Consider the following 13,872-nt stretch of genomic DNA (forward strand, 5'->3'; position numbering starts at 1 on the left):
GATGTTTCATTATCAAGATTGCTTGGCCAATATTCAAAAAAGACATGCAGAATCCACACAGGTGAGCCAGCGCTACATATTGGACATCAGTTTTATTTTAGGATAGTCTACTATTATACAGGGTCGTCTATCAAGTCAGAGCACAGCAGGAGCAGAGGAGATTCTGAGAAATTCCCCACAGACTACAGGCAGCAATACTTCTAAATGTTAGAGAGACACAGGGGTGAAAGTAAGTTAGAGGACTTACCGGTATGCCGGAGTCCTGATCAGGGGGCATGGCCTCAACCAGAAGAGGCGTGGCCTTAACCGGAAGACGCAGGGCCTTAAATCCCTAGGCCCTTTAAATCTTGAGAGCTGGGAGCCCGGGGCCCTTTAAATCACTCCCGAGCTACCAGCTGCAGAGGCGGCTGGGAACCCCGGGGCTCGGGGATGATTTAAAGGGCCCAAGACTCCAGCTGTCGCTACCGCAGCGGAGCCCCGGGCCCTTTAAATCACTGAGGAGCCCTGGGGGCTCCCGGCTGCCACCGCTACCCCGGGGCTCTGGCAGAGCTTTAAAGGACCTGGGGCTCCGCTGTGATAGCGGCTGCCGGAGCCCCGAGCCCTTTAAATCCCCACCTGAGCCCTGCTGCCCGAGCCCTGGGGTAGCGGCGGCCAGGCTCTGTCGGGGATTTAAAGGGCCCCGGGGCTCCAGCCACCGCTACCCCAGGGCTTCGGCAGCAGGGCTCCGGCGGGGATTTAAAGGCCCGGGGCGGTAGCGGCAGCTGGAGCTCCGGGGCCCTTTAAATCACCGCCAGAGCCCCCCCCACCCCTACCCCAGGGCTCGGGCAGCAGGGCTCAGGCAGGGATTTAAAGGGCCCTGGGGGGGTAGCAGCGGCTGGAGCTCCAGGGTCCTTTAAATCCCCACCTGAGCCCTGCTGCCCGAGCCCTGGGGTAGCGGTGGCGGGGATTTAAAGGGCTGGGGCGGTAGCGGGGGCTGGAGCTCTGGGGCCCTTTAAATCCCCGCCAGAGCCCCGTCGCCGCTACCCCAGGGCTTCGGCAGCAGCGCTCAAGTGGAGATTCAAAGGGCCGGGGCAGTAGCAGCGGCTGGAGCTCCGGAGCCCTTTAAATCCTCGCCGCGGCCCTGCCGCCACTACCCCAGGGCTTTAAATTGCTGTCTGGGAAAGCTGGTCCCGGTATGGCGCACTGGCTCTTACCAGCACACCGTACCGGGGCGTACCAGCTTACTTTCACCTCTGGAGAAACACCAGGAGATTACACATACCTGTCTGGCATCCTCATGTGCTATAGTTACAAGTAACCTCTAACATTGCTATCGGTAAAGGGAAATGGGAGGGGCGGAAATCTCATTTGTTGACTTTGTGAATAGTCAATTTCAGTGTTTCCTAGAGCTGGGTGAAAATTTTCTGCTACATAGTTAATTCACCAAAAATGTGTTTTGGCTTAAATTCAGAAAATAGTTTTGGCTGACTCAAAACTGAAAACAACAATTTCACAAACATCAAAATGGTCTGGCTTGATATTTTCAAAATGTAATGTTTTGACCTTCTGTTTCAAAACAATGTTTTGTTTTGAAATTTAGATTTGTTTTTTTTTTTTAAAGATTTAAAAAACACCCAAAACCTGACAAAACAAAAACCTAAAACAATAAAACTGTTTCAGGTCAAATGAAACATTTACTTCCATCTGAAACATATTTTTTTTTTCTTTTTATGTTTCAGTGAGAAAAATCAAAACATTTCCATTTTGGTTGGAAACAGATTTTTTTTTTTGGTTCAGCCACCAAACTGAAAAAAATTGTTTTTTCATCAGCTCTACTATTTTCTGTCTCCTTGGCTCATTCCTTTTATTTGTGTGGGTCTTTCACAAAGAACTAGGGGGAAACACTTTGAAAAGTAGGAAATGTGATTTTACAACAATTTAGAGACAGGTGCAGCATCTGAAACCACTTTTTTAATGGCTAGATAAATGATGCCCTTTTAAAGACATAAAATAGCAGATTAATTTAATTTTATGTAATATACAGAATATACTTACCAGCAATGGACTGACAAAAAGGAGGAAACCAGCTACTTACCTACAAAGAAAGCAAAAAGTTAAACGAATGTTGCATTTCATAAAATACAGGAGTGAATGTAGTTTATGGCATTTGATTACACAGATCTATTTTTAAATCACATGCAGCATGAAAAGTAACACATGCTCAGAATGGGATTCAAGGATGGAGCAACCCGGTACTTAACACAAGAAGAACATGATCAATGACAAGGCGCTGGGTTGGGTACCATGATGGAATGTACAGAGCCTTCACTGTCCCATGGGAGACCCTGATTGACATGATTTATGTTGCCCCTAAAAGAAGGGCCCTCCAAACCAAACAGCAGGATGGAGAGTTTGGGATTAAACTCAGTGGTGGGTTCAAGACTGGGTTTCTTAACTCCCATCTCAAACATATCCTTGAGCTGAGGGTAACTGAGCAAACCTTAGGTTTCTTACCAGCACTTGAGGTAATGAAGCTGAATATTGGTACATTTAGAGCCTTAAAGAGCCTGCCCAGAAAGCCAGGACACCGAGTCTTGGAGACACAAGAAGAGCACCCTGTTCAGACTGTACGCTTTGGCATGTAAAGACTGATCAGCTACATGAAGCGGATGGCCAAAGAATTTTATTTTGGCTGTACCAAAAAAACTTGTAAATAAACCCTGAGACCCCAGAGCGGGTTTCTTTGCTTAATTTTGCTTTCTTAGCCTGTGGCTCTGGCCGAGTCTGAGACTAGCTTGGCAGACCCTTGTCCTGCCTCGGGCAACTTTATTTTTCCTTGTGTAATAATAGAGGCATGGCTGTGTTCTGACTCTCACAAAATCCCCCACAAAAAGGCATAAAAGCTGGAACTTGGTAGTAGCGCAAAATAATTTAAATGATTTGCCCCTGCTGCTTTCTAATATATATAAGAACATAAGAATGGCCATAGTGGGTCAGACCAAAGGTCCATCCAGCCCAGTATCCTGTCTACCGACAGTGGCCAATGCCAGGTGCCCCAGAGGGAGTGAACCTAACAGGTAATGATCTAGCGATTCATCCCCTGTCACTCATTCCCAGCTTCAGGCAACAGAGGCTAGAGACACCATTCCTGCCCAGCCTGGCTAATAGCCATTAATGGACTTAACCTCCATGAATTTATCCAGTTCTCTTTTAAAGCCTGTTATAGTCCTAGCCTTCACAACCTCCTCAGGCAAGGAGTTCCACAGGTTGACTGTGCGCTGAGTGAAGAACTACTTCCTTTTATTTGTTTTAAACCTGCTGCCCATTCATTTCATTTGGTGACCCCTAGTTCTTACATTATGGGAACAAGTAAATAACTTTTCCTTATTCACTTTCTCCACACCACTCATGATTTTATAGACCTCTATCATATCCCCCCTTAGTCTCCTCTTTTCCAAGCTGAAAAGTCCTAGCCTTTTTAATCTCTCCTCATATGGGACCCGTTCCAAACCCCTAATCATTTTAGTTGCCCTTTTCTGAACCTTTTCTAATGCCAGTATATTTTTTTTTTGAGATGAGGTGACCACAGCTGTACACAGTATTCAAAATGTGGGCATGCCATGGATTTATATAAGGGTAATAAGATATTCTCAGTCTTATTCTCTATCCCTTTTTTATTGATTCCTAACATCCCATTTGCTTTTTTGACTGCCGCTGCACACTGCGTGGATGTCTTCAGAGAACTATCCACGATGACTCCAAGATCTTTCTCCTGATTAGTTGTACCCAAATTAGCCCCCATCATATTGTATGTATAACTGGGGTTATTTTTTCCAATGTGCATTACTTTACATATATCCACATTAAATTTCATTTGCCATTTTGTTGCCCAGTCACTTAGTTTTGTGAGATCCTTTTGAAGTTCTTCACAGTCTGCTTTGGTCTTAACTATCTTGTGCAGTTTAGTATCATCTGCAAACTTTGCCACCTTGCTGTTTACCCCTTTCTCCAGATCATTTAGGAATAGGTTGAATAGGATTGGTTCTAGGACTGACCCTTGGGGAACACCACTAGTTACCCCTCTCCATTCTGAAAATTTACCATTTATTCCTACCCTTTGTTCCCTGTCTTTTAACCAGTTCTCAGTCCATGAAAGGATCTTCCCTCTTATCCCATGACAACTTAATTTACGTAAGTGCCTTTGGTGAGGGACCTTGTCAAAGGCTTTCCGGAAATCTAAGTACACTATGTCCACTGGATCCCCCTTGTCCACATGTTTGTTGACCCCCTCAAAGAACTCTAATAGATTAGTAAGACATGATCTCCCTTTACAGAAACCATGTTGACTTTTGCGCAACCATTTATGTTCTTCTATGTGTCTGACAATTTTATTCTTTACCATTGTTTCAACTAAATTGCCCGGTACTGACGTTAGACTTGCCGGTCTGTAATTACCAGGATCACCTCTAGAGCCCTTCTTAAATACTGACGTTACATTAGCTATCTTCCAGTCATTGGGTACAGTAGCTGATTTAAAGGACAGGTTACAAACCATAGTTAATAGTTCCCCAATTTCACATTTGAGTTCTTTCAGAACTCTTGGGTGAATGCCATATGCAGAGAATTTTGGTAACAAAACTTTAACAAAAAAGAGGATCATTTCCTGATCTTGAGTTTATATTGGAAACTTCACCTTTCAGACAGTTCCCAGGGCCACCTCCTCCAAAGCAGAAAACATCCAACATCAAAGACTAGAGAACAAACTAAAATACCTAGCAACTTCACTGGGCAGGTATATGAGAAAGGGAGGATTTTCACACCAAGAGACCTCACTTCTCATTGACAGGCTTCAAGAACAGCTTACTTTTAAGTGTCCAGAAACTGGGTCAAGCAGATTTTATCCTCAAAACACAAGGAGTATTGTATGGAGGGAGCAGGCATCTGTGTATTTAGTACTAGCCTCTCTAATAAAGAAATTTTAACTTTAGAGAGGTAGATACTAACCAATTACTTTACAGCACCCAAAAGTGTGCTCAAGGTTTCACAGTACAAACAAGACTTGATCCTTGCCTCAAGAGCTACAGACTGAGTTCAGACATGATGCAATGAAGGGGTACCAAAACATTAAGCAGGGGCCTGGGAGAGGAAGAACAAGAGTGACCAATACAGTTATGGGTGTGTGTGGTAAAAGCTAGGGCATGGCACAGAAAAGCAAAAATATATATTTTCTCATTAAAGATGAATGCCTTTGTTGACTCATTTCTTCCAGGCACTGTAGTAGAAATGGCTCTCAAACAGAAATTTGAAAGAGCAGAGGCCTTACAAAGCAGAACCTTGATCCGGCAAAGTCATATGCACATGCTTCCTGTTATGCACTGTGAGTAGCAGTCTCTGTCATCATGTAAAGTGAAGCACATGCATAAGTCCTTGCAGGACTGGGGCCCAGTTGAGAAAGAGGGTTGCAGATTGTGTAGAAAAATAGCCCAGAGTCAGTTGTGGGAGAAGCAAACAATTCGGGGCATCAACAGTTCTCGGTGTTCTATCTTTTAAATGCATCACTATAAATAAAGCACAAGAATATTTTAGTCAAAACAAAGACAGTGTCTTGTCTTCCATATTATGGAAGGTAATTCTGAGAGAAGACAGCTATGTATTTTTCTCTTTATACAACAAACATAATATGAAGAAACCACACAGACATGGTGGCATTCAATTAACCATATTTACTGAATATATAGGACACACAAGGACTTGCTACCTATACACACTGCAGGTGCAGTTGGATACTGGCAGTTGCTAAAACAGAGAACACACTGAGTGCCGCTAGAGAGGGATCCCAAACTATTTAAAGGGTACTACCCTACTGCTGCACACTATAGAGCCATAATCTCTTCCCCCCCTTAGGAAAAAGTAAAAATCAGACACCTAGAAATGTAGGGCTGGAAGGGACCTTGAGAAGTAATCAATTCCAGCCCCCTGCATTGAGGCAGGACCCAGTACACCAGAGGTGGGCAAACTATGGCCCACGGGACCGTCCTGCCTGGCCTTGAGCTCCTGGCCAGGGAGGCTAAACCCCAGCCCCTCCACCGCTGTTCCCCCTCCCCTGCAGCCTCAGCTCACTGTGCCGCCCGCACTCTGGCCCGCCGCTCCTGCCGGGCACCGCAGCGGAGTGGCTGCGAGCTCCTGCCCTCTGAGCAGTATGGTAAGGGGGCAGGGAGTGGGGGTGTTGGATAAAGGGCAGGGGGTCCTGGGGGCCAGGGAGCAGGGGGCGGTTGGATGGGGCAGAGATTTTGGGGGGGAGAAATGGTCAGGGGATGGGGAAGGGGGGGGGGGGGTTGGATAGGGGTGGGAGTCCCAGGGGACCTGTCAGGGGGCAGGGGTGTGGATACGGGTCGGAGGGGGGGCAATCAGGGGACAGGGAGCAGAGGGGGTTGGATAGGGGCTGGGGCCCTCAGGGGGCAGTTTGCGGCTTGGGGTCCCAAGAGGGGGCGGTCAGGGGACAAGGAGCAAGGGGGGTTGGATGGCTCAGGGGTTCTCAGGGCAGCAGTCAGGTGGTGGGAAGTGGGAGGGGGAGGATAGGGTGCGGGGGCCAGGCTGTTTGGGGAGGCACAGCCTTCACTACCCGGCCCTCCATACAATTTCACACCCTGATGTGGTCCTCAGGCCAAAAAGTTTGCCCACCCCTGCAGTACACGTAGACCATCTTTGACAGGTGTTTGTCCAACCTGTTCTCCAAACAAAGAAAACATTGACAATCCTAATACAAAAATGTTAAAATTGCTTAGCCTTAAGAAAGCCTTAAGATGCAATAATGTTTCAGAAGCCAAGTTATAGTGATTGTTTTGTGAAAGATAACTAGCGTGAGCCTGATAGAAGGTCTGGGAGAATACTAAGTATAGAATATCGAATAGCTGAATAAACAACTGCAAAGATAGAGTACAAACTAATGTAAAAGGTACTTTTAAAAGATACTTGATTGTTTTCAGAAACACTGCAAAGCACCAAAGTTCATACTTCTCCTTTTTGGATAAACTAACCTTAGAACAAACTACACAGGAAAACCAACAATATCCTATTGGATTTAAATTACCTAAGCTTCAGTGAAGCTCGAGAGGAAACACTGAATGAAAATATTACCATAAAGGAGATTAAATCAGCACTACATTCTTTAAAAGCAGGAAAATCACTCAACCCTGTCGGCTTTACAACTGATTACTGCAAAACTTTCACTGATCAACTCAGCCTGACTCTTATTAGATAACATTTCACTACAGCTTAAAATCAGAAATAATCTCTGATGTGCAGCCCAAATAAAACTGGGAAAGGCTCCATATCTGTGTTCTTCAGAGAAGTCAATTTTGTTAGTCAGTTGTGGTGCAAAAGTAAGAGCCGAAAGTTTGGTCTAGGTTCTCTCTAGATTGATGGCTATAAACCAAATAGGCTTTATTACATACACAAAGCCTCTAGTGATGTAAGGAGATTATTTCATGTAATACATTATTCACATGATGACATACCATGCTGAAATTAAGTACTTGTGGCACCTTAGAGACTAACCAATTTATTTGAGCATAAGCTGTAGCTCACGAAAGCTTATGCTCAAATAAATTGGTTAGTCTCTAAGGTGCCACAAGTCCTCCTTTTCTTTTTGTGAATACAGACTAACATGGCTGTTACTCTGAAACCTGTCATGCTAAAATTATCTCCATGGATGCCAAAAAAAGGTTTTTGACTGCTGTTATGGCCTGGGAACTAAGCTGAATAATACTAATAAATCAATGGTGTGGGGATTTCAAAATGTATGAGTATGGTTTGCTATCTTCCGACTGAAAGCATCCCTTTGTGGCTGTGGAGGCAGGATCAGGATTTCCCCTTCAGATTCTGGCGGTGCAAATGCACAGAGGCACCTCATATGGGGCAACTACAAAACTGCACCTCAACTGGCTCAATACAGCAACCTGATACCCCCAAGGAATTATTTAAATGACTCTTTTGACTCTTAAGTTATAAATCCCTTTCCAGCAAACTGAAATACAATACACAGAATGATTTACACAGAGCTGAGGAAAAGCATTTCCCAGTCCCAAGAAATGAGCAAAAGTTACACTTTTACTAGGTTCAGAAAAAACACAGGCTTTTCACCTGGTTTTGAGGAAGGCACTAACTTGCTGTATAGCCAACCATAGGAGCACCTGATGTATTCAGCTGAATGAGGTTGCCAGATGTAGGGCACTTACGGTTGCCAACTTTGTAATATTTAAAAACCGGACACTTCAGCAGGAGTGCCAGAACCCCCTGCCCTGCCTCTTCCCCCTGAGGCTCCATCTCCACCCCACTCCTGCCCCCAAAGCCCGCCCCCATTCACGCCTCTTCCCCTCTCCCCTCTTGACCCCAGGTCGGGAGGGACTTGCCTGCAGAGCCAGGGCTGGGAGCTGCAGCTGCCCGACTCAGGTAGGAGGCAGCCCTGGCTGAGCAGGGGCTGGTGCGGGTGATGGCCCAGTGCCTCCCTGGCTCCCCGGCACACAGTAACCAGACTTTTGGTGTCTGCTCAATAGATCTGACTGGACACTGTCAGGTCCCCTTTTCAACCGGCACTTGCAGTCAGTATGCTAGAGCTCATTTGTCACCCACAAAAATCAGGATGTTTCCTTAAGTTTTTAACAGACACTGAAAGCTGACATCTTCAGTTGTTAACCTCACAGAGGTTGGCTTCCGGCTTCCCACACACATGAGTTAATGAAGTTAACACCGTCACTGCCTAACAATATGAAAAGAAAAGGATGCACTTCTACTTGCACTGCATTGCCTATTTAAAGAGATGCTTTCTCTATGTGAGCACATGACCCTGAAAATCTCATGCAAAACTCCCATTGACTTCAGTGGTTGTACTGACTAAGGTTCTGTAAATTTGGGCCTCTACTGAAAATCTCTGATTAAAAACTACCCCTTCTTTAAGCCTGTGTGAGGCACTATAATCTGTACATTTAATGGAAGAATCTCTTAGGCAATAACTAGCAGCAGTACCTAAAAAAAAAATAAAAAATGTTAAGGCTAAACAGTCCTATGGCCCTGTAGTATAAAGAAGCTCCAAGAAGATGTAGCTGGACAAATGAAGGAAGGGATCCCTGCACCTTGACCTCCATCTGTGGACTATCAGTTGCAAAATCAGGACCTTAGATTGTAAACTCTTCCTGGCAGGAACATTGTCTTCATTCTTCCCTGTAAACCACTTAGCATTCTTTAAGCACTATGGCTCTCATTCAGGAAGGTAATCAAGCACAGGCCTAACTTTAAGTATGGTAGTAAACTGTGAATTCAGTGGGAATCCTCATTCAGAGCCTGATCCAAAGCCTACTGACATGAGTAATCCACTTTTAATTGGGCATTGGATCAAGCTTCCATTGCCTTAAGGTCAGGTCTGTGATTAAGTATCTTATTTAACCAGGATCTATACAAACAAATAAGTAAGAATAACAAATATTAATGCTAACAGTACAGTAAACACAGTAAAGGTTTGTTTCCCACAACATTTAAAAACTCCTATTAACACTAGAAATATTTTTTTTAACTTTCATACCCTAATGTCTGACTTTATCTGCACAGCTCTCAGTTTTCTTGCGATATTTACATTACTATACTAATTTTGATACTGTACTTCAATGATTGCCTCATCTGATCTGCTATATGAAATCTGGCATCCCTTCTCCCTATTCACAGTGTTCTCCTTCACTGAAAAATGCCATCAGTGTCAGGATGAAAGCACTTACATGAAAGCAGCAACATCTCTGATCTCATTGTTTTCACCTGATCTCAGTCTCCCTGCAACAGCTCCATGTTTGATTTTCCTGATTTCCTGTTCTCCAAACATCTAATAGCTTAATCAACATTAAAAGTTAGCATTGCCAAACAAATAAGAAAGTGCTGGGATTACTCCTACAATTAAAGAAGGAAATATTTGTGATAGCTATGTGGCAAATACTCCCCCCCCCCCTTTTTTTTTTTACTTCTAGGTCTACTACCCTGTTTTTAGAGTAGCAGCCGCGTTAGTCTGTATTCGCAAAAAGAAAAGGAGGACTTGTGGCACCTTAGAGACTAACAAATTTATTTGAGCATAAGCTTTCGTGAGCTACAGCTCACTTCATCGGATGCATTCAGTGGAAAATACAGTAGGGGGATTTTATATACACAGAAAACATGAAACAATGGGTGTTACCATTCACACTGTAAGGAGAGTGATCACTTAAGGTGAGCTATTACCAGCAGGAGAGCGGGGGGGGGGGGGGGGGGGGGGGGGGGGGGGGAGGAGAGGGGGAGAACCTTTTGTAGTGATAATCAAGGTGGGCCATTTCCAGCAGCTGACAAGAATGTCTGAGGAACAGTGGGGGGCGGAATAAACAAGGGGAAATAGTTTTACTTTGTGTAATGACTGAGAGACTGGGAGTGGATGGGTCATTACACAAAGTAAAACTATTACCCCTTGTTTATTCCACCCCCACCCCCCTACTGTTCCTCAGACTTTCTTGTCAACTGCTGGAAATGGCCCACCTTGATTATCACTACAAAAGGTCGTTCCCCCCCACCCCCCACCCCGCTCTCCTGCTGGTAATAGCTCACCTTACCTGATCACTCTCCTTACAGTGTGTATGGTAACACCCATTGTTTCATGTTCTCTGTGTATATAGATCTCCCCGCTGTATTTTCCACTGAATGCATCCGATGAAGTGAGCTGTAGCTCACGAAAGCTTATGCTCAAATAAATTTGTTAGTCTCTAAGGTGCCACAAGTACTCCTTACCCTGTTTTTCATCATGTTCTTGGATAATTTAATAGAGTTTCTCCATAAACTTGTTCAGAGTCTGAGCTCTGGCTGCCTCTTCATTTTTCTGCATTTCAATTTTCTAATTATATCAGGTTGCTCAATATTTCGCAAGCTTTGTCTTGCTGATTGATAATGTGGGTTGGAGTAAGTCACTCATCCCAATGAGTAGTTTCAGCAATTCATGATTTAGTCTGGCTGGAAAGACTCCGAGCGTGCACCTTTTCTAAAAAGTCAGATTTGCCAGTATTATCTTTGGCACTGTAGATCAATCAGCAGGCACCCCAACACTCCCAGAGTGAAAAGTGCAAGAATATCGAGATTCACTGAACAGACAGGGGGGAAATAGAGGGATAAATTCATCCAGTGTACAACTCCAGTAAATTCCTCAGGTACACAAACAATGAATTTGGTCCAGATATTTTAATTGAAAATATCCAGAAGCAGGTCTACGCTACAAATTTACATCAGCACAGCTGCACCAATTCAGCTACACTGCTGTAGCATGACTGGTGGAGATGCTCTAAGCCAAAAGAAGAGAGCTCTCCCATCGGCTAACACCACCACCTTGTGAGAGGCAGAAGCTCTCCCACTGACATGGCGCTGTCTACACGGGGAGGTTAAGGTCGGTATAACGACGTCACTCACGGGTGTGAATTTTTCACATCCCTGAGCGACGTACTCATACCGAAGCAAGCATGCTGTGTAGACACACTTTTGATACACTTTAGTCACAGGTTCTGCTTGGCCCCTCCCAATGCAAACTTAAGTCTATTTCTCAAATCTGTCAGACATCCTCTTTTGTGAACAGTCAGCTTCTGTTTCTCTTTTAGCAGCATATACCTCTTCTGTCAAACCATTATGCATGCCATCTCTTATTTCCTACCCTCCTCTTTTGTTTTTTATATATATGAAAATGTTCTTTTGCAACCTCTTCTTCCATCTATTCATTCTCCATTTCCCCCTTCCCTCTTCAAAAAAAATATTTGAAACATCACTCTAATATTTCTTTTCTTCTTTTATGCTTGAAGTTTCATATGACATTCACTACCTTTGAATTATTTCTTTTGCTATTTCCATGTTCTTCTACATTGGCATTTTCTTTGTTGCTCCTAGTACATTTATTGCTACCTGGCAAACACAGAATAACCTTTTGGCATATATGAATACATGTTTACTCATCTTTTCATTTCACCCCATCCTCTTCTCCATTGCCATATCCCATTCATTTTCACAAACTATATAACACAGTTTCAAAATTAACTACAAAAAACAGAGATGTCTACAACAACTGAGAGCTTCAAATCATGACTTATAAAATGCAAAAGTGCAGAAGTGACTCTCAGACTAATCTCTCCACTCCTAGGAAGCCTTATCTTTTGTTCCTGCCATATTTTTAATCACAGTTTTGCACAAAATTCAATTTCATTCAGTTTGCATTACAAGCGTGACTTCTAAACATAAATCTACAGCAGATTTACAAATGCAAACTCAATGTTCATGTTCATGAATACAATTTAAATAATTTTGGAAGGGAGTACAACACAGCACCATAAGACTTACAACCTTACAGAACTCCATTTGATGTTCTAAGACAAATGGCTCAGCCTCAGATTGGTCCCTACAGACAATCTACCTGTCAAGAGCTCAATCCTGCAGAGAGAGCGAAACTGGAGACTCACTAGAAGCTACTTAGCTTGGTGTTGTGCTACTTACATTCCAGGAAGATGAGCAGTGGAGCACTACTGATCTGACTGTACTTTTGCTTGTAGCAGGTTTACAATTGTCCTGGACAATGGCATCACTACCATACTGTGAAGCAGGGTTTAATTCAACGGCAATCCTGGTCCTGAGAGGCGTCTACAAATCAGAGCTCCAAATGCTCAGCACCCTTCCCCCACCCCCCGGATTAGATGGGAGGTGTGCCTCTCCCCTCTGCAACCTGCAGGATGGAAGCCTAAGACCCTTCTGCACAATTCCCCACATTTTAGCCTAATTGTGTGCCCTGGGAAGCGTGTGATAGGAAAGACACTGATTTACCTTGCATGCTCTGAGAAGCTGATAATGCCATATGAGAAAAGAGGGAGTTGTAAGTAAAGCAGTGCAGCCTTGTTATGGACTCAATAAACCCTCACAATGGCACAGGCAATGGCCAGTTTTCTGGCTCTACACCAGTAGGGGCTACTGTGCTGCAGGAGAAATTCACCACTGAGGGAGAACAGGTTTTATCTGTACAACCACCCTTCACTGGGGGTTCTGTCTGGGGAGGGTAGCTTTAAGTAGTAATGGATGTCCATGGGAGGCAGTGGAGGCTGTTGGGAGAATGCACTGAATCAGTCAATGCATCTCCCCAGGGTCATGCCTTTTCAGGGCTGGGCTGGGATCCTGTGGGTATCTTGTACCACCACAATTCTCTCTGGGTAGACTTTCCACAACTGGGAAACCTGCTCCGTAGGTTCTGAGGTTTGATGTAACCCACAGCTGAACTGATCCCTGCATTACTTTACCTGACCTATTTCTAGTCCACTAATTTAAGATTCATTTGCTCCTGGACCTTGTAACTTTTAGGAATGTATATATTATTTTAAGTTTGAATTTTTGAAACCCACTATTCTAAATCACTATGCCAAAGGAAACATCTGCCCAAGACACCGCAAGCAAAGGGCAAAACATGGCATAGCCTTTGCCTTTTATGAATGAAACAATTGCAATTGACAGTGTTTTAATGCTGCCTAGAACACTAGAGCACACAGGCACTTTAAAAATACATGTGCCCATTCATTTCTGGAACTCCAGGTTCTAGCCACCAATGGTAGAAAGTCCATTCAGAGGAAAGGGATTTGCATTGGCACAACTAAACTCGTGCTCCACCAGAGGAGGCCGAGAAGAAGCTGCTGCAACCTAAAAAGTGAGCAGAACCAGCCTAATTGTGACATGGACTCTATAGAGCCCTGGCCAAAGTTAAAGCTGCCCTCACCTTGGGTGGAAGCTCCAGGGATGGGCGATGGAGAACTGAGAGCGAATGACTACTGTTGCACAGACTGCAATGGCCTGAGCCCATGGAGGTGAATGAATCTC

At 44.3% G+C, this 13,872-nt stretch overlaps 1 protein-coding gene across 5 annotated transcripts in view; it reads right to left on the bottom strand.

Moving 5' to 3' along the window:
* SMYD3 (SET and MYND domain containing 3) overlaps nucleotides 1-13,872 on the bottom strand; it is a 633,600-nt gene that overhangs the window by 289,648 nt on the left and 330,080 nt on the right. Inside the window, exon 1 of one of the 5 annotated variants that reach the window (XM_037895370.2) lies at nucleotides 2,035-2,139. The exons of the other annotated variants lie outside the window; for them this stretch is intronic. The gene's annotated coding sequence lies outside the window, so the exon portion shown is untranslated. Of the gene's footprint in view, nucleotides 1-2,034; nucleotides 2,140-13,872 lie in introns of those variants that run through there. 5 annotated transcript variants of the gene reach the window in all.

Source organism: Chelonia mydas, chromosome 3 (genome assembly GCF_015237465.2).
Source record: "Chelonia mydas isolate rCheMyd1 chromosome 3, rCheMyd1.pri.v2, whole genome shotgun sequence".
NCBI classification, from domain to species: Eukaryota; Metazoa; Chordata; order Testudines; family Cheloniidae; genus Chelonia; species Chelonia mydas.